We start from the raw sequence: 26,659 nt of genomic DNA on the forward strand, positions 1-26,659 counted from the left end.
CGGAGTCGAAGGAATTGGGAGAATGGGATGGCGTTTTCACAGGGGGCAGGATGGGAGGAGGTGTAGTCCAGGTAGCTGTGGGAGTCGGTCGGTTTGTAGTAGATGTCCGTGTTGATTCGGTCGCCTGAGATGGAAATAGAAAGGTCGAGGAAGGGGAGGGAGGAATTTGAGACTGTCCAGGTGAATTTGAGGTCGGGGTGGAAGGTGTTGGTGAAGTGGATGAACTGTTCAACTTCCCCCCCGACGTGGTCGACGATGCCCTCCACCGCGTCTCTTCCACTTCACGCTCCTCCGCCCTTGAACCCCGCCCCTCCAACCGCCACCAGGACAGAACCCCACTGGTCCTCACCTACCACCCCACCAATCTCCATGTACAGCGCATCATCCGCCGTCATTTCCGCTACCTCCAAACGGACCCCACCACCAAGGATATATTTCCCTCCCCTCCCCTATCAGCATTCCGTAAAGACCACTCCCTCCGTGACTCCCTCGTCAGATCCACACCCCCCACCAACCCAACCTCCACTCCCGGCACCTTCCCCTGCAACCACAGGAGGTGCAAGACTTGCGCCCACACCTCCCCCCTCACCTCCCTCCAAGGCCCCAAAGGAAACTTCCATATCCGCCACAGATTCACCTGCACCTCCACACATATCATCTATTGCATCCTCTGCACCCGATGTGGCCTCCTCTATATTGGGGAGACAGGCCGGCTACTTGCGGAGCGTTTCAGAGAACACCTCTGGGACACCCAGACCAACCAACCCAACCACCCTGTAGCTCAACATTTCAATTCCCCCTCCCACTCCACCAAGGATATGCAGGTCTTTGGACTCCTCCATCGTCAGACCACAACAAAACGACGGTTGGAGGAAGAACGCCTCATCTTCCGGCTAGGAACCCTCCAACCACAAGGGATGAACTCGGATTTCACCAGTTTCCTCATTTCCCCTCCCCCCACTCTGTCTCAGTCAAATCCATCAAATTCAGCACCGCCTTCCTAACCTGAAATCTTCTTCCCGACCTCTCCGCCCCCACCCCAGTCTGACCTATCACCCTCACCTTGACCTCTTTCCACCTATCACATTTCCGATGCCCCTCTTCCAAGTCCCTCCTCCCTACCTTTTATCTTAGCCTGCTGGACAAACTTTCCCCATTCCTGAAGAAGGGCTTATGCCCGAAACGTCGATTCTCCTGTTCCCTGGATGCTGCCTGACCTGCTGCGCTTTTCCAGCAACACATTTCCAGCTATTTTACCTTTATGTTGACTACAATATGTTTCATCTGCAGTTTTTAATGTTGACATCTTGAGAAAACCGGTATCAAACGAGAGAGGAACATGGTTGTGGTACATTAGCATTTGTGTAGAAATTTCATTGATCATAATTCCTCTGCACATATTTGCTGATTCAAGCTATATCAACAGTCAGAGACATTGAGCACTTGGACAAATTTCAGCTGATCATACTGAAGCAACTTGGGTTTGTAAAGGATAGGCCATGTCTACTAATTTTATGGGTTCTTTTCTGAATGAAAGACAGGGAAATATTTATGAATATTGTTTATATGTACTTTTAAAGAGTAATTAATAAGTTTCTTCATTTGAAGATATCATTTGAAAAATGAAAATGAACAGATTTAAAGTTAACCCTGTGAGATAGGTTGGTAATATGTTCAGAGATAAAAGGAAGAAACAATAAAGGGAATGTGCTCAATTGAGAAGAAGTTTTTAAAAATGATGTTTCCAAGGATCGGTAATGGAGCCTGAGGTTTTCAGCATTTTTATACATAATTTACAAAATATATATTTATATGTTAAAGGAATAGAGATTGTTAAATTATTTAGTCACTCTCAGTAGATGTGAAGATTGCAATGCACAATTAACCCATATCTGTTATATGCAATGCAGTCAGCATGCCAATTTTGCCTGCTCATTGGAATGATATCTGTGTCCATGCAATATGAATCATGCTTTACATTGGCTGCACCAAATGGTCTATTGTTCCATATGTTCTCTCTGCCACTATTCTCAGCTGAGGTGTTCTTAGATTTCTTTTTCCATTCTAATTTAAACCCAACACACAACAAAAGAATCTTTCAGCTATTCAAGATGCTATTACTCCTCATTTTTAACATATGTCACTTAGAGTCAATGGGTTTTAGCGGGCAAATTGAAAGAGCACCTATGCAATGGCATAATATCAGTTGAAATTGCTTCAATATCAAATTGCAGGCTGGGAAAAAAAATTCCAAAGTTTTAGATCGTAGCAATGCTGAAAAGAGTTTCGAATGTGGAATTAGTCCATTTAGGATTTAAAGTAAGACCTATCTGAATAAAGTGTAAAGAAAAAGCAAGAACAGTAATATAACATTTTTACAAACATAGTTTGTCTAAAACTGCTTTATAAAAAATAACATACTTTTGAATTTTCATCTTTGTAACATTAGGTAAATAGACAGCTACTTACATTCCCAAGACGTTTCTTCTGCAGGATTTTGAGATATTACTTTGAAACCCTGTGCCAGGTTTTGATTTGAACCCATATCCTATACAGATGTTTCTAATTTAAAAATATTTTGGCATAGTGGTAGTGTCCCTATCTCTGAGTCAGGAGGTCCCAGTTCAAGTCCCCCTGCTCCAGAGATGTGCATAACATCTCTTGAAGGGATTGATTTAAAATATATCAAACTTGGCTACACCTCAGTCAAGAGACCCAGATTCACGCCAGAAATTTGAATTAATAGCTCTGAACAGATTGATTAAAAATATCTAAAAAAAAATCAAATTCATAAGTAGATATATCGCCAATGGAAGCACATTCATTGTGTTGTACCTAACACAGCTGATTATGTTAAAAATCACACAACACCAGGTTATAGTCCAACAGGTTTATTTGGAAGCACAACCTTTTGGAGCACTGCTCCTTTGTCAGGTAACTAGTGGAGTAGGATCCTAGGATACAGAATTTATAATAAAAGATCATAGTGTCATACACTGATGCAATATACTGATTATGACTGTGGTTAAAAACAAACTTACAACTGCAGAAGTCCAAATACATAACCTGGCTGCTGAATATTGCCAGAAGTAAAACAGATGTAAATCTGTTGAAGAAAATGTATTACATGCAATGAAGAATAAACTATACTCAAGCGAGCCTATAAGTAATCACTAGAGACATTTCTGATTTTGGCTTTATTCCAGCCAGCCCAGAGGACATTAGAAAGTGTAATATTAAAACAAAATCTGACATAATCTCAGCCTAGGTTACATACTTAAGTCCTAGAACAGGGGATGAATTTATCATGTTTTGACTTAACGGGGAGAACACTATCACAGTGCAAGTTGACATTTGTACAAGTTGTACATTGTTTTTAGCATGAGGTAGTAAACTAGAAATATAAAACATTATGGATCAAAATATATATTTGATGAAATAAAGCTACTTAAAACAAAATAAGTCTCGTGGAATGAATAAATGTAATGAATTTTGTTTCTTTGTGAGGGAGACCCAAAGGGCCAATTTTCCTGAAGTGCTGGCACATGGAACATTAATCTACTGAAGACCAGGATGGCCGAAAATCAGCCTTAGAAAGGATGAAAGGAAACCAATTCCAAGACAGTGAGGTTAAAAGGCCCATCTTCATTCAGAGAAAATGTGGCCCCCTCCTTTACATCAATGGAAACCAGCCTTATACTTGCTCCCTTAACATCCCTACCTTTTGTGTCCATCTTTTACCCTCACACCTTCCCCTCACTCCCTTTGAACACCTTCAACACACTCACTACCCTATAGCTCAAACAACTACCTCTAATCTATTCACCAATCAGAACTCACAAGCTCTATAATACTTTTTAATTTGTTTTTATAGAACTCATAAATCTGTGAAATCTAAAAGAAATGAAAATAGTTTAAAATTTAATACATTTATCAGAACAAACACCAGAACAGGACATTTTAAAAAATCCTCTTTGAAAAGCTCATAAACAAGTGATATTTTTACAGTCTCCATTACACAGATTTACAAGGGGCTGCCAGTGCACTCTTAACAAAATAACCCACAATGTTTATTACCCACAAAAGGAAGAAAATCAAACTGTTTGAAATGGTCTTATTACAAATATTAGAAATGAATATTTAACTTTTTACTCTCAACAAGTACCTTATAGTTACTCAAACCTTAATGAAAAGTGATGCTGTCTCAATCTTAAAGCTCCTTGTTCACTGGACACAGTTGTAACAAACACAGAAACTGTTGGAGAATCTCAACAGGTGCAGCAGCATCTGCAAAGAGAGCAACAGAATTAGTTATTCGAGTCCGATATGACTCTTTCACAATAACACACATAGCTGGCACAGCTGTGTTTGGTTTCTGGAACTTTTTTCTTCCTAATTTTTAAACACTTTCAGAGGAAACACACTAGTTATCCATATGTTCAGCCTCGAGGCATGGTTTCTGGACCTTTTTTTCCTGAACACTGATTGTTTGAAGACTATTAAGTTAACAGACGTTTTGCTGTCTGACTGAACCTCAACACACTCCCTTGCTTTCTGGATTGTTCTGTCTGTCTGTCTCCAAGTGAATTAGGACATCCTGTTGCTAGGCAGAAGCTTTTTAAAAATATCTTCTATCTCTGTTTCTATTGCTCTGACCAGTTTACTTCAAGAACTTCAAGCATTTCTTTTAGCTGCAGGTAGACAAAATGTCAGGCAACCCTATATCACTCACAACTCAAAATATGAAAATAAAACAATGTCCTTCTCCTTCTTTGCTCACATAATTTAAAAATAAAAAGAAGTATAAAAATATCTTTAGGCTGAGGGTAATTGTAATGTAATATTTTCTGGATTATGGCTGCAATGTTTTATAATAGTGCTGTGTTTTCAACCATCTCTTAAATGTTTGAAACAATGGAGAAATGAAGAGAATCATGTGACCTGCTATGAATTCTATCTGACAGCTAGCTTGCATAAATTGGTTACCATGGAGACAGAGGTCCAGATTGAGACTTACTGAGAACAAGATGGAAATGTTCATACTTGAAAACAAAAGCAAGAACAGCTGTGCTGACTGTGAGTAGACTTTCAGTTTCAGAGATTTAAGAGAGAAAGAGAGCATTTGCAGAGACAAAGGCTGCAGCTGAATTGGTCAGTAGTGTGAAGAAGGCTGCAGGTCCCCTACAATTTACCAAGCAGAATGCTGAAGGAAGAAACTCTTACTGCAGCAGTTTAAAGACTCACAAATATTTGTCTTGACATGGTCAAAAACAAAGGACTCACCAGAGCGGATTTTACATCTGGTAATAGTCTATGTCTATGATCCAATTAAAGCTGTTGACAGAACGAGAGTGAGATAGTGCTAGTGGAGGAGCCTACCACAATATCCTGCCAGAAGTTCCATAAAAAGACTCTCCATACTGAAGATTGGGCGACCTAGGGGATTTCTCAAAATACACGTGATCTCAAAATGCTCATAGTCACCTACAAAAAGACGAAGTTCAGATCTGTGATAGGAATCAGTGTGGAGGCTTGACCCCACTACAAGAATGCCTGTGGCCACTTTGAGCTTTGCACCCACTGATACAATAATTTCATTCACCCTCTAATGATCCTCCAGCATCTTGTTGAGAAACTATTTCCACAGCATCGCCAGGCTCCTGATACTGTGAGGAACCATTCATAACATGATCATATTCAATGTAGCATTTGAAAGTGAAAAACATGAATCAGATTTTTAAAGTAGAGTTTTAAATTTAGGTAAGGTCAATTTTAATGAGATGAAATTACAGATCACACAGCATCAGGTTATAGTCCAACAGGTTTATTTGGAAGTGCAAGCTTTTGGAGTTACCTGATGAAGGAGCAGCATTCTGAAAACTTGTACCTCCATATAAACCTGCTGGGCTAAAACCTGATGTTGTGTGATTTTTAATTTTGTCTACCCCAGTCAAATACTGGCATCTCCACATCTTAATGAGATGAGACAGAGCCTGCCTACAGACAACTAGGAAAATCTGCTAGTGGGTAAAATAACTGAAGAACAGTGGAGAATATTTAAATAAACATTTAACACAATGCAATACAAAACCATTTTATACTCCACAGAGAAAACAGCCATGGATAGTCATAGAGATACGGGACAGCATAAAACTAAAAGTAAGGACTTACAAAATGCAAAGAACAGGACAGATCCTGTTGAATTCAAAAGATATATTGACCAGCAAAAAATTACAAAGCAACTTATAAAATCTACTGAAAAGGATTACAAAAGGAAACCTACCAGCGACATCAAAATCAATAAGAATAAATGTTATTGTTACATAAAAGTAAAGTTGACACAAAAAAGTCTGAAAGTGGGGATATTGCTGATGACTATGGGAAAATGGCAGACATGTTGAATAATTAGTTTACCTCTGTACTCCCTCCCTAATGGTATTGTGGGTCTACCTGCAGCATGTGGATTGCAGCAGTTCAAGAAGGCAACTCACTGTCACCTTCTCAAGGGCAACTCGGGACAGGCAATTAATACTGACCAGTCAGTGATGCCCACATCCTATGAATGAATAAAAAAGTATTTACAGTAAGAAAGGAGGATGGCTTGCCAGACATCTGGAGGAAATTTATATTGGATCAGGAACAGAGACTTAACAAAGTTGATGTAAGTAAAACATCGGTAATGAGGAAATCAATGGTATAAAAGAGCAACAAGTCCCTGGGACCTGATGGTTTCCAACCAAGTGTGTTAAAGGAAGTAGGGGTGCACATTGTAGATGCCCTGACTAATTGTTCAAAGTTCCCTAGATACAGGAGTCATCCCTCTGGATTGGAAATTGCACATTTCTGTCCACTTCTCGAGAAGGTCAAAAGAGGAAAAGCAGGGAATTACAAACCAGTTAGTGTAGGGAAATTGTTGGATTTGATAATCAAAAATGTGGTAACTGAACACCTTATAAATTTTCAGGTAATCAGGGAGAGGCAGCACGGATTCATTGCACGTAGATCATTTCTGATAAACCACACTGAATATTTTGGAAAGGTAGCTAAGGCAAAGGACAGGAAAATGCTTACAGATGTTGTTTATATGGATTGCCATAGGCACTTGATAAAATCCACATGAGAGATTGTTAAATAAGGTAGAAATCCATGGAGCTGTGGACAAATTACTGATGTGTTTGGGGAATTGATTGAGCAGCAAGCAACAGAAAGTCACAATAATGGGTAAGCATTCAAATTGGCAAGACGTAACCAGCAGTGTCCCACATGATCTGTTTTAGGGCCTCAATAATTCATATTATTTATTAACAACCTGGATAATGGAATAGAAAGTCATCCATAAGAATTTGCTGATGACATGATGTTGGGTAACATTTTAGACAGTTTAGAAAATAGCATGAAATTACAAAGGAATATTGATAGACTAAGTAAATGGGCAAAACTGTGGCAGATGGAGTTCAATGTAAGAAAGTGTGAGGTTATACATTTTGCATCAGGAAAAGACAGGTCAGGGTATTTTCTAGATGGTATGAAGTTAAATACAGTCGTTGCCCAAACAGACTTGGTGTTTAGATGGACAAGCTTTTAAAGTGACAGAAAATAATCAAGAAAGCTAATGGAATGCTGGTCTTTATATCTAGGGCCTGGAGTACAAGGATGGAGAAGTTATGCTGCAGTTATATAAAACCTTGGTTAGACCCCACATTGAGTACTGTGAGCAGATCTGGGTACCATGTTAAGAAGGATATGTTAGCCTTGGAGGGAAAACAATTTAGGTTTACAAGAATGATACCAAGACTTCAAGGGTTAAGTCATGAGGAGAGATTGTACAAATTAGGCCTATTTTCTCCAAAAGTGAGAAGGTTAAGGGGTGATTTGATTGAAGTCTTCAAGATATTAAAAGACAGAGCAGATAAAGATAAACGATTTCCATTGAATGGGGATTCTAGAACTAGGGGACATTGAGAATTAGGGTCAGATCATTCAGGAGAGATATTAAGAAGCATTCCTATACATGGAGGGTGCTAGAGATTTGGCACTCTCTTCCACAAATGTTAGTGGATGTCAGATCATTTGTTAAATTTAAATCTGAGACAAATAAGTTTTTGTTAAACAAGGTCTTAAGAGATATGGGCCAAAGGCAGATATACAAAATTAGGCCCAGATCAACAATGATCTCATTGAATAGTGAAACAGGCTTGAGGGGCTGAATCTTCCTAATGTCCAGAAACTTATACTTCTTGAGGAAACTGCCTTTAACTAGAGCCTTAATTGCCTTAGTGGCTTAACCACTTCTGTGTGGCAAGTGTCCATTGCCAGTGGTAGCACATCTCTGGAAAATACATGAGGAGTTGAGCGTGATAGCAATTGCTATTGCTTTCCAAGGCTCCAACTTCCAAATCATCCCCAACAGGACATGAAGATTACTCCCTAAGTTTATAAATCTTTCAGAATTTACAAATCAATTGTGAAGAAGAGCACCAATGAACAGGATTTGGCTATATGGTTCAGATGCAGAAAATTGTAATATGAAGAGTTGCACAGACTTGAAGAACCAAATTACTTACATCTATTCCAGAATTCTTTATGTGTAGTTTAACATGGTGGAAGTAATAGTAAACAGCCTATTGCTGCTATAACTTGTTTAATACAGTTTCTGAAGTCATCAATAAATAAAGACACCTGAAGTTTTATCCTTGTTACCTTTTAGAACTTAACATTCGAATTCACAGATGTATTTGGGTGAGAGTCTTCATTATCAGGTTAAAAAATTCAACTACTGTGTAACCCTCTCCAGTTCAGTACTTATAAAAATACTTGCATTTCTCTCAGTTACTAAAGTTAGTGATAAGATTCTTAATTTAATCTTATTTGTGCATCTTCAGACTCATTGATTCGATTTTTATATGGCATCTAACCGAGAATAGCACAAAGTAGAAGTGTATTTGTGAAAGGATGGTGATAGGAAGTAAGGGCTTTCAGAATTGGAGCTAAAATTGATATACACTTCTTGAAATGTTAATGCATAATGTAGTTAAATCAATATGTGCCAAGGAAACAAAAGCATGCCTGAATTCTACGTGTTTAGTGAAGGGCTCATCGTACACATTGGGATAAGTCATGACAACAGTCCGTTATCTGTAATGAGCAAGACATGGCCATTTGCAAGTAATCATATTACTCATGGGTTCCTGTTGTATCTTCATTCTGTGTATTCCCATTTGTGTCATATACTCTACTGGGGAGAAATTTATGATGGAGTAACTGCAGGCTCATTTGTGTCCAATGTTGCTGGAGTTTCATGCTGTGACAGCATGCTGTGTTCATTTAAGGGTGGTTTTAAGAATTCTGTGTTTCATTGTTGTCATTAACAAAGATACACTTTTATAGACTTAGGCAAAAGCACCCAGGGGATGGAATTTCCCTTTGTACAAAAACAGAAATTCAAATGATATTGGACACCGTGTTCATGAATCAGGTAACAATGCGGATCAAATACCAACACTGCCATTTTACGCTCCGGCCAATGCCTTGCATGGCTAACTATGACGTTGAGCAGAATAAAGGAACCCCATAAAATTATTTAGAGGGACTATGAACTTACAGGTTAGTTGGATTATTTATTCTGGCTTCTGGAGCAATTCTCTATGTTGCCGGAGCACTTTTATATTTGCTTGATGTTTGTATAAACTGCAGGAAATGGGCTGGTTGGCACTAAATACTTTTTTGTTCATTTAACAACTTGAACTGAAGCATGTTTCTAGACATGGTCTAGTCAGTATTCATTTTCTTCATTCTATTATGGGATATGAATGTCAGCAGAAATTGGTCCCCATCCCTATATGCCTGTGAGAAAGTATTAGCCAGCTGCCTCCTTCTTTGTATATGTACCCACACTGCTGCTGAGAAGGGGATTCCAAGGTTTTGATCCTGCAGCAGTGAAGGAATGGTGATATAGTTCCAAGTCAGGATAACATGTGGCTTGGAGGAGAACTTGCAGATGGTCATGTTCCCATATGTCTGCTGCCTTTGACCTTCTAGATATTATTAGTCACATGTTTGGAAGGTGTTGAAGGAGCCGCGAAGGTGCATTACAGTGCATCTTGTAGATGGTATACACCACTGCCACTATGCATCAGCGGTGAAGGGACTGAATGTTAAAATTGGTGAACAGAGTGGGCTGATTTGTCCTGGCTGGTCTCAAAGTTCATGACTATTCATTCCAAACCTCTGGACAGTATTCCACCACACTTATTCATGCAAGCAGATGTGGTAAGCCTTTGCGGAGACAGGAAATGAATCATTCATCACAAAATTCTGACCCTTTGATCTCCTCTTGTGGCCTGGTATTTATATGAGTTGAAAAATGTGGTACTGGAAAAACACAGCAGGCCAGGCAGCATCCGAGGAGCAGGAGAATCGACGTTTTGAGCAAAAGCCCTTCTTCAGGAATGAGGCTGGTGTGCCAAGTGGGCTGAGATAAAAGGTGGGGAGGAGGGAATTTGGGGGAGGGGTGCTGAGAATACAATAGGTGGAAGGAGGTGAGGGTGAGGGTGAGGGTGATAGGCCAGAGAGAGGGTGGGGGCGGAGAGGTCGGGAAAAAGATTGCAGGTCAAGAGGGCGGTGCTGAATCCGGGGGTTGGGATTGAGATAAGGTGGAGGGAGGGGAAATGAGGAAGCTGGAGAAATCTACATTTATCCCATGTGGTTGGAGGGTTCCTAGGCGGAAGATGAGGTGCTCTTCCTCCAGGCGTCGTGTGGCCAGGGTCTGGCGATGAAGGAGGCCAAGGACCTGCATGTCATTGGCGGAGTGGGAGGGGGAGCTAAAGTGTTCAGCCACGGGGCGGTTGGGTTGGTTGGTGCGCGTGTCCCAGAGGTGTTCCCTGAAACGTTCTGCAAGTAGGCGGCCTGTCTCCCCAATGTAGAGGAGACCACATCGGGTGCAGCAGATACAGTAAATGATGTGTGTGGAGGTGCAGGTGAATTTGCGACGGATATAAAATGATCCATTGGGGCCTTGGAGGGAGGTGAGGGGGGAGGTGTGGGCGCAAGGTTTGCACTTCTTGCGGTTGCAGGGGAAGGTGCCAGGAGTGGAGGTTGGGTTGGTGGGGTGTGTGGACCTGACGAGGGAGTCGCGGAGGGAGTGGTCTCTCCTGAATGCTGATAGGTGTGGAGAGGGAAATATATCCCTGGTGGTGGGGTCTGTTTGGAGGTGGCGGAAATGACGGAGGATGATACGATGTATCCGGAGGTTGGTGGGGTGTAAGGTGAGGACGAGTGGGGTTCTGTCCTGGTGGCGATTGGAGAGGCGGGGTTCAAGGGCAGAGGTGCGGGAAATGGAGGAGATGCAGTGGAGAGCGTCGTTGACCACGTCGGAGGGGAAATTGCAGTCTTTGAAGATGGAGGCCATTTGAGTTGTTCTGTAGTGGAATTAGTCCTCCCCCACCAACCTCCGGATACATCGTATCATCCTCCATCATTTCCGCCACCTCCAGACAGACCCCACCACCAGGGATATATTTCCTTCTACACCCCTATCAGTATTCAGGAGAGACCACTCCCTCCGCGACTCCCTCGTCAGGTCCAAACCCCCCCAACACTTTAGCTCCCCCTCCCACTCCACCAATGACATGCAGGTCCTTGGCCTCCTCCATCGCCAGACCCTGGCCACAGGACGCCTGGAGGAAGAGCGCCTCATCTTCCGCCTAGGAACCCTCCAACCACACGGGATGAATGTAGATTTCTCCAGCTTCCTCATTTCCCCTCCCTCCACCTTATCTCAGTCCCAACCCCCGGATTCAGCACCGCCCTCTTGACCTGCAATCTTCTTCTCGACCTCTCTGCCCCCACCCCCTCTCTGGCCTATCACCCTCACCCTCACCTCCTTCCACCTATTGTATTCCCAGCCCCCCTCCTCCAAATTCCTTCCCCCCCACCTTTTATCTCAGCCTGCTTGGCACACCAGCCTCATTCCTGAAGAAGGGCTTATGCCCGAAACGTCGATTCTCCTGCTCCTCGGACACTGCCTGGCCTGCTGTGTTTTTCCAGTACCACATTTTTCAACTCTGGTACTCCAGCATCTGCAGTCCTCACTTTCTCCTGGTATTTATATGATCCAGTTCAGTTCTAGTTTTAGTAACCCCCAGTATATTAACCATGAGTTTCTATGCTATGATAAAGCAACTGATTATGAAGAGAAGACGATTAGATTCTTGTTTAGGATCATCAATGTCTGGCACCTTAGCGGCATGGAATTTATTTGCCAAATATATATTATCTCACTGGGAGATGAGATGCATTGAGAATGATGCTGAATATCATGTAATCATTAGTGACCATGCACATTTCAGGTGTAAAATGGAAAAAAGTTCATTGATGAAGCAGCTAAATGTGGTTGGGCCTAGGATAGTCTCACGTGAAACTCCCACAAAGCTTTCCAGAGATTGAGATGATTGACCTTCAACAAATACAAACATCTTCCTTTTGTGCTCGGTATGACTGTAACCACTGAAGGATTTATTTTCCATTTTCCCATCAACTTCAGTTTTGCTCAGGCTCCTTAATGTGACAGGGAGGAGAAAGTGAGGATTGCAGATGATGGAGATCAGAGTCAAGAGTGTGGTGCTGGAAAGGCACAGCTGATCAGGCAGCATCCAAGGAGCAGGAGAATCGACGTTTCGAGCATAAGCTTTCCTGATTCAGAGCTTATGCTCAAAACGTCAATTTTCCTGCTCTTTAGATGTTGCCTAACCAGCTGTGCTTTTCCAGCACCACACTCTCGGTCCTTAATGTGAAATTAAATTAAATGCACCCTCACTTGAGTTCAGCTTTTGTTCATGTTTAGACCAAGTTTGTAATGAAGTGAAGTGCTGTCTGGTCCTGGCAGAACCGAAACTGAGTGCCAATGAGTAGATTGTTGAACATGTCTGGGAGAATGAAGAAAAGCCACACAAAGCAGGCTACAAAAAAGAGAAGGGATCCCTAAGGGTCTTTAGGGAGAAGGTTACTTATCTCAGCTTTAGCAAGGATTAATGCGAGATATTTTTATTTCAAAGAGGTTATGATTAAAACCTGCCATCTTTAGTCAAGGCAATGACAGCAATACCTGTACCTTTCAAGACAACAATTGTGTTTAACTTCTATGCATCTTAGAATCCCAACAGTGTGGAAGCAGGCCATTCAGCCCATCAAGTCACACCACTCCTTCGAAGAGCATCCCAACCAGACCACCCCCTTGTAATCCTGCATTGCCCATGGCTAATCTACCTAGCCTAGACATCCTTGGGCACTGTGGGACAACGTAGCATGGCCAATCCACCTAACCTGCACATCTTTGGACTTTGGGAGGAATCCCACACAGACACATAAAAAGAATGTGCAAACTCTACACAGACAATCGCCCAAGGTTAAAATTGAACAAGGGTCTCTGACACTGTGAGGCATTAGTGTTAACTATTAAGCCAACCATTGATTATCTGTGCTTCCAGGTTGCTTCTAGACCCAGAGAAACCCTTGTTCTTTTCCCATATCACTGCAATTTTTTTTCCTTCAAATAGTTATGTAATTCCCTTTAGAACACTACTATCGAATAGGAATCAATCACACTGCCAGACTCTGCATTCCAAATGCAAACCTCTCGATGCCTAAAACAAGTCTCATGTTGTCCCTGGTTCTTACACTAATTTATATCTAAATTGGTGCCTTCTGGTTATTGCTACTTCATGCACTAGGATGAGATTCTCTGTAGTTGGTCAATCCAAATGCCGGAAGGGTCTTGTGGTTAAATGCTAGTCCCTCTACCTCTGAGCCAGGAAGCCCGGGTTCAAGTCTGATCTGTTGCAGAGGTGTGTCACAATACCTCTGAGCATGTTAATTAGGAAAACATCTTAATAAACTTCCTGGGCCTTAAGGAAAATAACCCCAGCTTCTCCAATTTAGCCAAACTAATACTTGCTAATTTTTGACTATTTAAGAATGAATCTGAACATGCTCCAGAGATAATGGAGAGCAGTTGATGTACACTACTTTAAATACTTATGGGCTGTTTTTCCATCTGCTCTAGAGGTATGCCATAACATTTATGGACACATTGATACTGAAGAAAAAGAAAAAAGACTGTTTTGCCTCAGTAAGGAGAGTTGGAGGGTTTGGAAGGAGAGAGCAGACTGAAGTTTTTATTTGACCTGTAACTGTAAGTAAACAGTTGTGGAATACAGACTGACTCCTGCTCCTATAAATGTGATCAGCAATATAATATGGTAACAAAGGATTAACTTTAAAGTAAAACAAAAAATTGTGATGCTGGAGATCTGAAATACAAACACAAATTGCTGGAGAAACTCAGCAGGTCTGAGAGCATCGGTGGGAAGAAAGCAGAAGTGACAGTTCAAGTCCAGTGACTCTTCACCACAGCATTTAGTTCTCTTCTGGTGGGAAGATAAAAAATAAAAATATTTGTGACAAATGTACTGCTTCAGGAAGCACTTTATGCAAAATGCTTGAGTCATATTGCAGATTCTCTAATTATAATTACACACTATTTCTTTTTATTGATTTTAATCTTATGATCAACGGAAGAATGAGATGGAAATGTGGACTCTGGTTTTTCCAAAGAGTTGATGGGGTATTAAGTTGACTTTGTCTTTACTGGGATAAATCAGATTAGAAGTGTTTTCAAAACTAGATGTAAGTGCCTTGGACACCAAACAAGGATTTCCAATTCTACTCCAATTCACAGACAAGAGTTACACGAAAAGATGTTTTGCTGAAAGATGGCTGACCTTTGCTAAACATAAGATAGATACCCAGTTCATGGAAGAATATGTCCATGGATATAGAATGACAAGGACAGCAAAAACATGGGAACATCACCATTTGCAAGTTCTCTTCCAAGCCACTCACCAGCCTGCCTTGGATATATACCACATTTCTTCAGTGTCACTGGTTAAAAATCCTAGAAATACCTCTCTAATGGCATTTGTGGTTCTATCTATAGCACATGAACCATAGCAGTTCAAGAAGGCAACTCACTATGACCTCCTCAAGGGTAACATGAAATGGGCAATGTATGCTGACCTAGTCAGTGCCACCCATGTCCCATAAGTGAAAAAAAATTGAAAAGTTCCATAAAATACTAAACAAAAGTAGTATTCCTGAGTCTGTGCTTACATTCAAATTATCCGATTGTGTGTAAGTCACACATATAGACAGGGTCCTAGTCTTTGGCATTTGTACAAAGAGGGAGATACTGCATGATGATCTGATATGACCGTACTTTTATCAACTTTTGGAACCAGGCAAAATACTAGGCAGTAGAATGGCAGCAGCAAGCAAATGAAACAAGAATGATACCTGGACTTCAGGAGTTAAGCTATGGAGGGAGATTATACAAATTAAGCCTGTTTCTCCAGAATTTAGAAGGCTTGGGGTGATCTAATCAAAATTGTCAAGATATTAACAGGAAAAGATAGAATAGATAAAGATAAACTAGTTCTACTGGTTGGGGAGTTTAGAATCTGGAGGCTCAGTCTGAGAATTAGGGCTGGATCATTCAGGAGAAATGTTAGGAATCATTTCTACATGCATGTATGGAACTCTTTTCCACAAATGGCAGTGGATGCAGGATCAGTTGTTAATTTTAAATCAGAGATAGATAATTGCTTTTGTTAGCAAAGGTATGGGCCAAAGGCAGATGTATGGAGTTAGGCCACAGATCAGCCACGATCTCACTGACTGGTGGAACAGATTTGTGGAGCTGAATGGCCTACTCCTGTTCCTATGTTCTTATGTTTCTAAGAAATGAGGAACAAAGGTAGCAATACTAAGGAATTATCCATAAAACAGGAATTGAGTATTTGAACTAATCTGTTAATTGGAAACACTTGATATGTTAGATAAATGTAACATGCAAAAATACAAAGATACAACCTACTTCAGCTTCAGGGATGATAGTGCATTTAAAACAGTGGTCTTCCTTTGTGAAACAGCAGGAATGTGCTGATGTGGTCCCATGCGATATACCATTTTCACTAAAGAAATCTACAATGAAGAAAAGAAATATTTGATTCAACATAGAGATTGACAATAAATAATATAAAAATACCTGAGGATCACTTTAGTTCTAGTGGTCTAGATATTATGAGAGACAGGACATAGGGAATGAAGAGATCTGGGAAACATCTATAGATGTGAAGGGAAGACTGTACTAGTATAACATGGAAATCAGATCACAAAGCTATACTAATACAACATGGAAATCTGAACACAAAAGCAAATTGCTCACAAGTAGTAGGGATCCATTAATAACTTCCAACTACTGAGAACAGGATAGAAGGTAGTAATGATGATGTAAATCAGAGACCGATGTACTCTGTGAGTTCGAGACAGAGGGAGAGGATCTGATAGATCTGATAGGGATAGATGCTAATGCATGTTCTGATCATAATGAACAGGAAAGAGAATCTCATTCGGGGGTCGTCTGCCAAAAGTTGGGTTCCCAGCTAGTGCACCAGCCAGATAACTGGAGAAAGGTAATGAAAGTCTGGTTACCTTTGACGATTCCACCATAAGATATAGGAGCAGAATTAAGCCATCACTTCTGCTCCACCATGTGATCATGGCTGATATGTTTCTCAACCCCATTCTCCTGCCTTCTCCTATAACCCTTGATTCCCTTACCAAACAAGAATCTACCTATCACTGTCTTAGATATACTTAATGACTTGGCCTCCATGACCCTCTGCAGCAATAAGGCCCATAAATTCACCACACTCTGGCTGAAAAAGATTCCTCCTCACCCCAGTTCGAAAATATTGTCCCTTCACTCTGAAGCTGTGTTCTTTGATCCTAGTCTCTACTACGAGTAGAAACATCTTCCCCACATCCTCTCTATCCAGGCCTGTCGGTATTCTGTAAGTTTTAATTAGATCCCCTCCTCATCCTTCTAAACTCCACGGAGTATAGACACAGAGTCCTCAACCTCTCCTCATATGATAAGCCCTTCATTCTTGTAAATCTCCTCTGGACCTCGTCCAATGCCAAAAGCCAAAACTGCTCACAATATTCCAAACATGGACTGATCCAAGCCTTGTACAGCTTCAGCAGTATATCTATGCTCTTGTATTCTAGCCCTGTTGAAATGAATGGTAACATTACATTTGCCTTCCTAACTACCAACTGAACCTGCATGTTCACCTGAAGAAAATCCAGACCTACGACTTTGTGCTTCAGATTTCCAAAGCTTTTTTCAGACTTTAAAAACAAGTCTACACCTCTACTCTTCCTACCAAAGTGCATAATCTCAGTTTGCAACATTCCATCTGACACTTGTTTGCCCACTCTCCTCACCTATCCAAGTCCTTCTGTAGCCTCCCCACTCCTCAACACTTCCTGTCCCTCCAGCTATCTTTGTAACACCTGCAAATTTAGCAACAATGCCTTCATTTACTTCATCCAGATTGTTCATGTATAATGTGAATAGTTGCAGTTCCAATGCTGACCCTTGCAGAACACCACTAATCACCAACTGCCATCCTGAAAAATACCCCTTTATCCCAACTGTCTACATTCTGCCAGTCAGCCAATCCTCTATCCATGCCAGTACCTTGCCTTTTACACACTTGGACTCTTATCTTATTTAGCAGCCTTCTGCACAGCAACATATCAAAGGCCTTCTAGAAATCCAATAGATCATGTCCACTTGCTCTCCTTTGTTGCTCATTACCTCCTCAAAGAATTCTAACTGATTTATCAGGCATGACATCACTTTGACAAAGCCATGAAGAATCAGCCCTATTTTACCATGCACTTCCATGAACATTCCTGAAGAAGGGCTTATGCCCGAAATGTCGATTCTCCTGTTCCCTGGATGCTGCCTGAACTGCTGCACTTTTCCAGCAACACATTTTCAGCTCACTTCCATGAACACCTCAATCTCATCCTTAATAATGAACTCTTAAATCTTCCCAACAACCAAGTTCAGACTATAATTACGTGTTCTGCCTCCCTTCCTTCTTAAACAGGAATGATACATTAGGCAGTTTCCAGTCGCCTGGGACCATCCCTGACTCCAGTGATTCCTGAAAAATCAACAATAATACCTCTACAATCTCCTCACATATCTCCTTCAGAACTCTGGGGTGTAGTCTTACTGACCCAAGTGACTTGTTGCCTTTAGACCTTCCAGCTTCCCCAACACATTCTCCTTAATGTTGGCCAGTCACCTCTGCCCCCTTTACTCTCTTGAAGTTCTGGTATACTCCAGGTCTTTTCCACATAAAAAGTGATGCAAAGTACCTGTTCGGTTCCTCTGCCATTTCTTTGTTCTCTTTGTTGTGGGTGGCACGGTGGCACAGTGGTTAGCACTGCTGCCTCACAGCGCCAGAGACCCAGGTTCAATTCCCGGCTCAGGTGACTGACTGTGTGGAGTTTGCACGTTCTCTCCGTATCTGCGTGGGTTTCCTCCGGGTGCTCCGGTTTCCTCCCACAGTCCAAAAATGTGCAGGTCAGGTGAATTGGCCATGCTAAATTGCCCGTAGTGTTAGGTAAGGGGTAAATGTAGGGGTATGGGTGGGTTGCGCTTCAGCGGGTCGGTGTGGACTTGTTGGGCCGAAGGGCCTGTTTCCACACTGTAAGTAATCTAATTCAATGTAATCTAATCGAATAACTATTGCTCCAGTCTCATTTTCCAGAGTCCATTGCACACTCTTGCCTCTCTCTTACCTTAGATATCTAAAAAAACCTTTGCAATCTTCTTTTATATTATTAGCCAGCTTACTCTCAAATTTCATCTTCATATGTCTTCTGTTGGTTTTTAAAGGCTTCTCAATTATCTGGCTTTACACTAATCTTCACCACATTATATGCTTTTGCTTTTATTCTGTTCCTGACTTCCCTTGTCAGCCATGGTTTCCTCATCTTCCTTGTTGAATGATTATTCTTTCTTGGAATGAATTAGATTAGATTACTTACAGTGTAGAAACAGGCCCTTCGGCCCAACAAGTCCACACTGCCCCGCCGAAGCGCAACCCACCCATACCCCTACATCTACCCCTTACCTAACACTACGGGCAATTTAGCACGGCCAATTCACCTGACCTGCACATCTTTGGACTGTGGGAGGAAACCGGTGCACCCGGAAGAAACCCAGGCAGACACGGGGAGAATGTGCAAACTCCACACAGTCGTTGCCTGAGGCGGGAATTGAACCGGGGTCTCTGGCGCTGTGAGGCAGCAGTGCTAACCACAGTACCACCATGCCACCCACAATTTTAGCTGTACCTCCTGAATTACCCTCCAAAACTTCTGCCATTGCTGCTCCACCATCTTCCCTGTGAGTCTTGTCTTTCAATCAACTCTGGCCAGCTTCTCCTTCATGTCTTTGCAGTTACCTTTATTCAATTGTAATACTGTTATATCTGATTTCAGCTTCTCTCTCTCAAACTGCAAGGTGCATTCTATCATATTATGGCCATTGCCCCCTCGGGGTTCCTTCCCATTAAGCTCCCTAATCAAGTCTGCCTCATTAAATATCACCAAATCCAGAATTGCCTGTTCTCTAGTGGCAAGCTGCTCCAAACAAAAATTTTGTTAACATTCACAAATTCATTTTCTTAGAATCTGTTACCAACCTGATTTTCCCAGTCCACCTCCATATTGAAGTCCCCCATGATTATTGCAGTAGTGCCTTTCTTACACATCGTTTCTGTTTCCTGATTTATTTTCTGCCCTACATCCTGGCAACTGCTAGAAGGTTTGTACACAGCTCCCATCAGGGTTTTTTTCCTTTGCAGTTCCTCAACTCTACCCACACAGATTCTATGCCTTCCAACTATTCATTGCTTTTTGCTACCAATTCTATTTCATTTCTTACTAATAATGTAACCTTATCCTCTCGGCCCATTTGCTTATCCTTTCAATATAATACATGTCCTTGGATATTTAGTTCGAAGCCCCGATCCCATGCAAACACATCTCTGTGATATCCACGACATTACTTGTTCTGGAAAATTTATTAACTTTTGCAAAGCCCTCCCAATTTTAACTTCTTCTGTAATTTTCTATGCAACTGGATCCCCTCCCCCACTATTTAGTTGGAGCAGCATTAATTCATTCAACCCATTAAGATTGCTCTGCAATTAAATCATGATGATATGTTTGTTAACCCCATTCTCCTGTCTTCTCCTTGTAACCCCTGATTCCCTTACTAATCAATAAGCTCTGTCTGAATGAAATTCAATGATTTGACCTCCATAGCCTTCTGTGGCAATGTGTTCCACAGATAAGTCTGTGGACAAATAAAAAAAATGTTTAAGTATGCAAAAGAAAAAGAGACTGGACCATGGTTTGGCAAAAGGAATACAAGAATTGAAAACAAGAAAACATTGCTCAATGTCAATTAATGATTTCAGGAGATACGACAAGGACGAAAAGGTTAAATATTGCAAAGACCGTTAGTAGACAGTTTGTCTATAGCAATATAGAGATACTAAGGCAATAGAATAGAATACCTTTTATTGTCACCTGCACTCGAATGATATGTTTGTAATGTCCCCTCTTGGCACTATCTTAGGTACAGGGTACCTAGGTACATGTACTTTAAGTGTTGTTACAGAACTGAAATACTAAAAGAAAATAGGCTAGCATGGGAATACAGAGTTTAATAAGTCCCGAATGAAAATAAAAAATATGTTCAAAGTAGTCAAGATTAGATTACTTACAGTGTGGAAACAGGCCTTTTGGCTCAACAAGTCCACACCGACCCGCAACCCACCCATACCCCTACATCTAACACTACGGGCAATTTACCTTGGCCAATTCACCTAACCTGCACATTTTTGGACTGTGGGAGGAAACCCACGCAGACACAGGGAGAACTCCACACAGAGAGTCACCTGAGGCAGGAATTGAACCCAGGTCTCCAGCGCTGTGAGCAGTGCTAACCACGGTGCCACCGTGCTGCCCATAAAGACATTTTCCACTGAGTCTGTGCTTGCTGGGCTTCTGAACACAAGGCCTCACTGCCTCCACACGCTGGCCTCCATCCCAGCCTCGTCTTCATGACTCGAGTCCCCGATTGGCCAATGCTTGCTTTGCTCTTGCTCTAAGCTCTGGTTGCGACCACTCTGCTCTCCCACACTAGGCTCCTAGCTTCGGCTCTAACTCGATTCTGAGACTCGGCCCGCACTCCCTCTGCTCCCGCACTAGGCTCCTAGCTCCGGCTCTAACTTGATTCTGGGACTTGGCCTGCACTCTCTCTGCTCCCGCTCTGGCTCCTGGTTCCTGCTCTAAATCGATTCTGGGGCTCGGCCCGCATTCTCTCTGCTCCGTGCACTGAGCTCCTGACTGCAGCTGTAACTTGATTCTGGGACTTGGCCCGCATTCTTTCTGCTCCCACAATGGGCTGCTGGCTCTGGTTTCAACTCGATCCTGGGACTAGGTCCGCACTCTTTCTGCCCCCGCACTGAGCTCCTGACTACGGCTGTAACATGATTCTGGGATTCGGCCCACACTCTCTCTGCTCCCTCACTGGGCTGCCGGCTCTGATTCCAATTCTCTGCTCATTGCTCTGGGCTCCTGAGTCCAGATTGAGTTTAGAAGACTGAGAGGGGATCTGATTGAGACGTATAAGATTATGAAAGGATTGGACACTCTGGCAGCAGGAAACATGTTTCCGCTGATGGGTGAGTGCCGAACCAGAGGACACTGCTTAAAAATACGAGGTAGACCATTTAGATTAGATTAGATTAGATTACAGTGTGGAAACAGGCCCTTCGGCCCAACAAGTCCACACCGACCCGCCGAAGCGAAACCCACCCATACCCCTACATTTACCCCTTACCTAACACTACGGGCAATTTAGTATGGCCAATTCACCTAACCTGCACATCTTTGGACTGTGGGAGGAAACCGGAGCACCCGGAGGAAACCCACGCAGACACGGGGAGAACGTGCAAACTCCACACAGTCAGTCGCCTGAGTCGGGAATTGAACCCGGGTCTCTGGCGCTGCGAGGCAGCAGTGCTAACCACTGTGCCACCGTGCCGCCCACAGAGATGAGGAGAAACCTCTTCACCCAGAGTGTGGTGGCTGTGTGGAATGCTCTGCCCCAGAGGGCAGTGGAGGCCCAGTCTCTGGATTCATTTAAGAAAGAGTTGGATAGAGCTCTCAAAGATAGTGGAATCAAGGGTTATGGAGATAAGGCAGGAACAGGATACTGATTAGGAATGATCAGCCATGATCATATTGAAAGGCAGTGCAGGCTCGAAGGGCTGAATGGCCTACTCCTGCACCTATTGTCTATTGTCTATTGTCTATTGTCAGGTGTAACTCATTTCTGGGACTTGGCCCACACTTTCTCCGCTCCACGCACTGGACTCCGGCCCACAATTCGATTCCCAACTCGGCCTGCGCTCCTTCTGCTCCCACTCTGATTCCAGCCACTGCTCACTTCAAGGCTTCAGCCCATGTTCGCTCAGCTCCCACTGCGGCCATGACTCACTCTGGGACACCGCCCCACCAGCCACAACTTTTCTCCCATGCCAGGCTGGTCTTGGACTCTGTTCTGTAATCTCTCCCGGTAGGTACTTTCAGAAGTTGTAAGTTGGGAGGGAGAAGAAAAACTGAAGCAAAAGGAGACAAAAGAAAGAAATAGGAAAAGGAGCTGGTGATCAGAGGAGTTCAGGCTAGAGCGTTTCACTCTGCCACCATCTTAACCAGAAATCTAAAATAGAAACCTGATGAGACAACAAAAAACTAACCAAAGTGGAGGCCTTCTCTGCAAAACAACAGAATCAGAAATCCCATCAGAAAGAGGCATTTTAGGTACTGATCAATCAGAAGATAAAGTAATAAGAGCGGATAAAGTTAGAAAATATGAAGGAATTTTGGGTATATTCAAAGGATGATAGAAGCTAACCTGTTTTACCTCAGACAGATATCTACACAGACAAGATGTCTTATAAGGTGGGATCTATACAGTCAATGATAAGTTGGTAACCAATGCAGTTCTGAACATATTCAGCAAAAGCGAAAGATGATTTTGAAAATTGTTGGCCATGTTACATACACATTCACGGAGGGGTAAATCCATAGGTTTCAGAAGCAGCTTTCCTTCCTAGTAACCTGCTTCAGAAAAATGTTTCGCCAGCCTCTGAAGAGTGAGTCCAACATTGAAGGGTAACTCTGGACCTTCAATAAATGTGTCTTGTGAAATGCGTGATACCTGATGGTGTGGTACTTTTTGTTTGCAACTGCTTGCCTTAAACTGGGAGAATCAGAGTGATGTCATGGATTCATTGACTGGTAAGGAACTACTATTAGAGATTGCCTTGAAATAGATCTAAATTAGAAAAATATATTGTTAGCTGATTAACTGAAAACACTAGGGATAAGTGAAAGTCACAACCACCTAAATAAAGTAGATAAGCAATAATAAGATAAATAAGCCAAAGTAGGATAAGAGTATAAAATCAAGGTTTTGAGTGCAATTAACAGAAAGTACAAACAGTAAAGAGTAGAGCCTGGGAGTTTCGAAAAGGTGACAGTTTGGTGAAGTGGAGGAAGGATTACCATGTCTTGTTTTTCAAACCAGTTCCACAATCAGTGGGAGTTGGAAAAATGGTGAGGACCCAGAGCTGGGAGAAAAGTCGCAACAGTCGTACAACACTGAATGAACACACCAGCTTAACATCACAAGCGGCACAATGGTTAGCACTGTTGCCTCACAGCGCCATGAACCTGGGTTTGATTCCCGCCTCGGGCGACTGTCTGTATCGAGCTTGCACGTTCTCCCCAGATGCTCCGATTTTCTCCCACAACCCAAAGATGTGCAGTTTAGGTGAATTACGTGAGAGTGTGGTTCTGGAAAAGCACAGCAAGTCAGGCTGCATCCGAGAAGCAGAAGAATCGAAACTTCAGGCAAAAGCCCTTAATCAGGAATGAGACTGAGAGCTAAGGGGGTGGTGAGGTAAGGGGTAGGGCACGGAGCTATGGAGAAGGTAGCTGAGAGTGTGATAGGTAGGTGGAGGTGGGGGTAATTGTGATAGGTCAGAGAGGAGGGTGGAGCGGATAGGTGGGAAGGAAGATGGGCAGGTAGGACAGGTCATGAGGGTAGTGCCGAATTGGAAGGTTGGAACTCGGGTAAGTTGGGGGGAGGGGAAATGAGGAAACTGGTGAAGTCCACATTGATGCTGTGGGATTGGAGGGTCCCAAGGTGGAAGATGAGGCATTCTTCCTCCAAGCGTGGATGGTTAGGGAATGGCGATGGAGGAGGCCCAGGACCTGCATGTCCTCGGCAAAGTGGGAGGGGGAATTGAAGTGTTCGGCTACGGGGCAGTGGTGTTGGTTGGTGCAGGTATCCCAGGGATGTTCTCTGAAGTGCTTTGCAAGTAGGCATCCTGTCTCCCCAATGATGAAGACACCGCATCAGTCACAACGGATACAGTAAATGCAGGTAAAACTCTGATGGATGTGGAAGGCTCCTTTGGGGCCTTGGACGGAGGTGAGGGGGTAGGTGTGGGTGCAGGTTTTGCAATTCCTGCAGTGGTAGGGGAAGATGTCAGGAGGGAAGGGTGGTTTGGTGGGGGTCGTGGGCCTGACAAGGGAGTCGCAGAGGAATGGTCTTTACAGAAAGCAGATGGGGTGGGGGGGAATATATCGCTGGTTGTGGAGTCCATTTGTAAGCGGTGGAAATGGCAGAGGTTGGTGGGGTAGAAGTTGAGGACTGGGGGGGTTCTGTCCTTGTTGTGGTTGGAGGGGTGGGGTTCGAGGCCGGAGGTGTGGGAAGTTGATGATTTGTGCTGAAGGGCATCATCAACCACGTGGGAGGGAAAATTGTGGTCTTTAAGGAGGGAGGCCATCTGGCGCGTTCTGTGGTGGAACTGGTCCACCTGGGAGCAGATGCGGTGGAGGCGGAGGAATTGGGAATAAGGGATAGTGTTTTTGCAAGAGGCAAGATGGCAGGAAGTGTAGTCCAAATAGTTGTGGGAGTCGGTGGGTTTGTAGAAGATGTCAATGTTGAGTCAGCCACCCATTGATGGAGATGGAGCGGTCCAAGAAGGGAGGGAGGTGTCTGAGATGGTCCAGGTGAACCAAAGGGCCTTAAGTCTGAAGCCCATCTCACTTACACTATTCCATTCTCGTCCATATGCCTACCTGATGGCCATTTAAAGTTGACAAGTCTATCTCAGTTGCAGGCAGGGCATTCCACGCCCCTAATACTCTCTGAGTAAAGAAAATACCTCTGACATCTGTCCTATATCTATCACCCCTCAATTTGGAGTTATATCCCCCTCATGCTAGCCATCACCGTCCAAGGAAAAAGGCTCTGACTGTCCACCTGATCTAACGCTCTGGTTATCTTATAGATCTCAATTAAGTAACCTTTCAACCTTCTTCCCTTTAATGAAAACAGGCTCAAGTCCTTCAATCTTTCCTCATCAGACTTTGCCTCCTTACCAAGCAATATCCTTGTAAATTTCCTCTGAACTCTGTCTAAAGCTTCCACATCCTTCCCATAATGTGGTGACCAGAACTGCACACAATACTCCAAGTGGGGCTGCACCAGAGTTTTATACAGCTACAGCATGACCTCATGGTTCCGAAACCTGATCCTTCACACCATATGCCTTCTTAACAGCCCTATCAACATGGACACTGAGATCTCTCTGCTCATCCACACTACCAAGAATCTTACCATTCACCCAGTACTCTGCACTTCTGTTACTCCTTCCAAAGTGAATAACCTCACACTTTTCTGCACTAAACTCCATTTGCCACCTCTCAGCCCAGCTCTGCTGCTTATCTATGTCCCTCTGTAACCTACAACATCCTTTGGCACTATCCACAATTGTACCAACCTTAGTGTCTGCAAATTTACTAAGCCATGCTTCTACACCCTCATCCAGGTCATTTATAAAAATGACAACAGCAGTGGGCCCAAAACAGATCCTTGTGGTACACCACTTGTAACTGAACTCCAGGATGAACATTTCCCATCAACCACCATCCCCTGTCTTCTTTCAGCTAGCCAATTTCTGATCCAAACTGCTAAATCGCCCTCAAGAGGGTCAAGTGCTGGGGCTAAGAATACCTCATATGGGCTGCAGAGTAACTTGGAGTAGGTCCAATTATTGTGGTCCAGTAATATAGGTAGAACAAGTAAAGATGCTGAGGGAATGTGAGCAGCTAAGAAATGAATTAAAAAGAACTACAAATGTAATAATTATGGATCACTACCCAAGCCATGAGCTAATTGGCCCTTGACCTCACTTCAAGGCAATGCTTGAAGAAACACAAGTAGTTATCTGGTGTTATCACTAAATCCTTTTACTTTCTGGTCATGGAAAAAACGGGACATATCTCCAACATAGTTACTTTTAGAGTACCCTCCAAAATTTGGCAAAAGTCTGCACCTTGACCAAATTTTTTCATCCTACCTTCCTGCTGTCGCTCATGATGCAGTTCTGTCAGGAGATGAGTACATTTCTTGCCCAGTCACAAGACAAACCCTGGCTCATGGAACATCACTACAACCAATTTACAATTATGAACAGAAAACAAATAAAAGCACAGTTACATGATTCAAAGTGACTAATACAATACATGAGTAAGTAATGTTTTGGCTTCCAGATCTTTGGAGTATGTGTTGTGTTCAAAGTTTGTG

General features: G+C 42.8%; 1 long non-coding RNA gene across 2 annotated transcripts in view; it reads left to right on the forward strand.

The window, feature by feature from the left end:
• The window catches only part of LOC122550595 (uncharacterized), a 53,438-nt gene that overhangs the window by 15,598 nt on the left and 11,181 nt on the right, over positions 1-26,659 (forward strand). Inside the window, exons 1-2 of one of the 2 annotated variants that reach the window (XR_006311892.2) lie at positions 4,963-5,076; positions 14,060-14,188. This is a non-coding gene — a long non-coding RNA (uncharacterized LOC122550595). Of the gene's footprint in view, positions 1-4,962; positions 5,077-14,059; positions 14,189-26,659 lie in introns of those variants that run through there. The other variant, XR_015757355.1, reaches the window with a different exon arrangement.

This window comes from Chiloscyllium plagiosum, unplaced genomic scaffold, assembly GCF_037043375.1.
Source record: "Chiloscyllium plagiosum isolate Xiang-an unplaced genomic scaffold, Cpla_swu_hap1 HiC_scaffold_6, whole genome shotgun sequence".
NCBI classification, from domain to species: Eukaryota; Metazoa; Chordata; class Chondrichthyes; order Orectolobiformes; family Hemiscylliidae; genus Chiloscyllium; species Chiloscyllium plagiosum.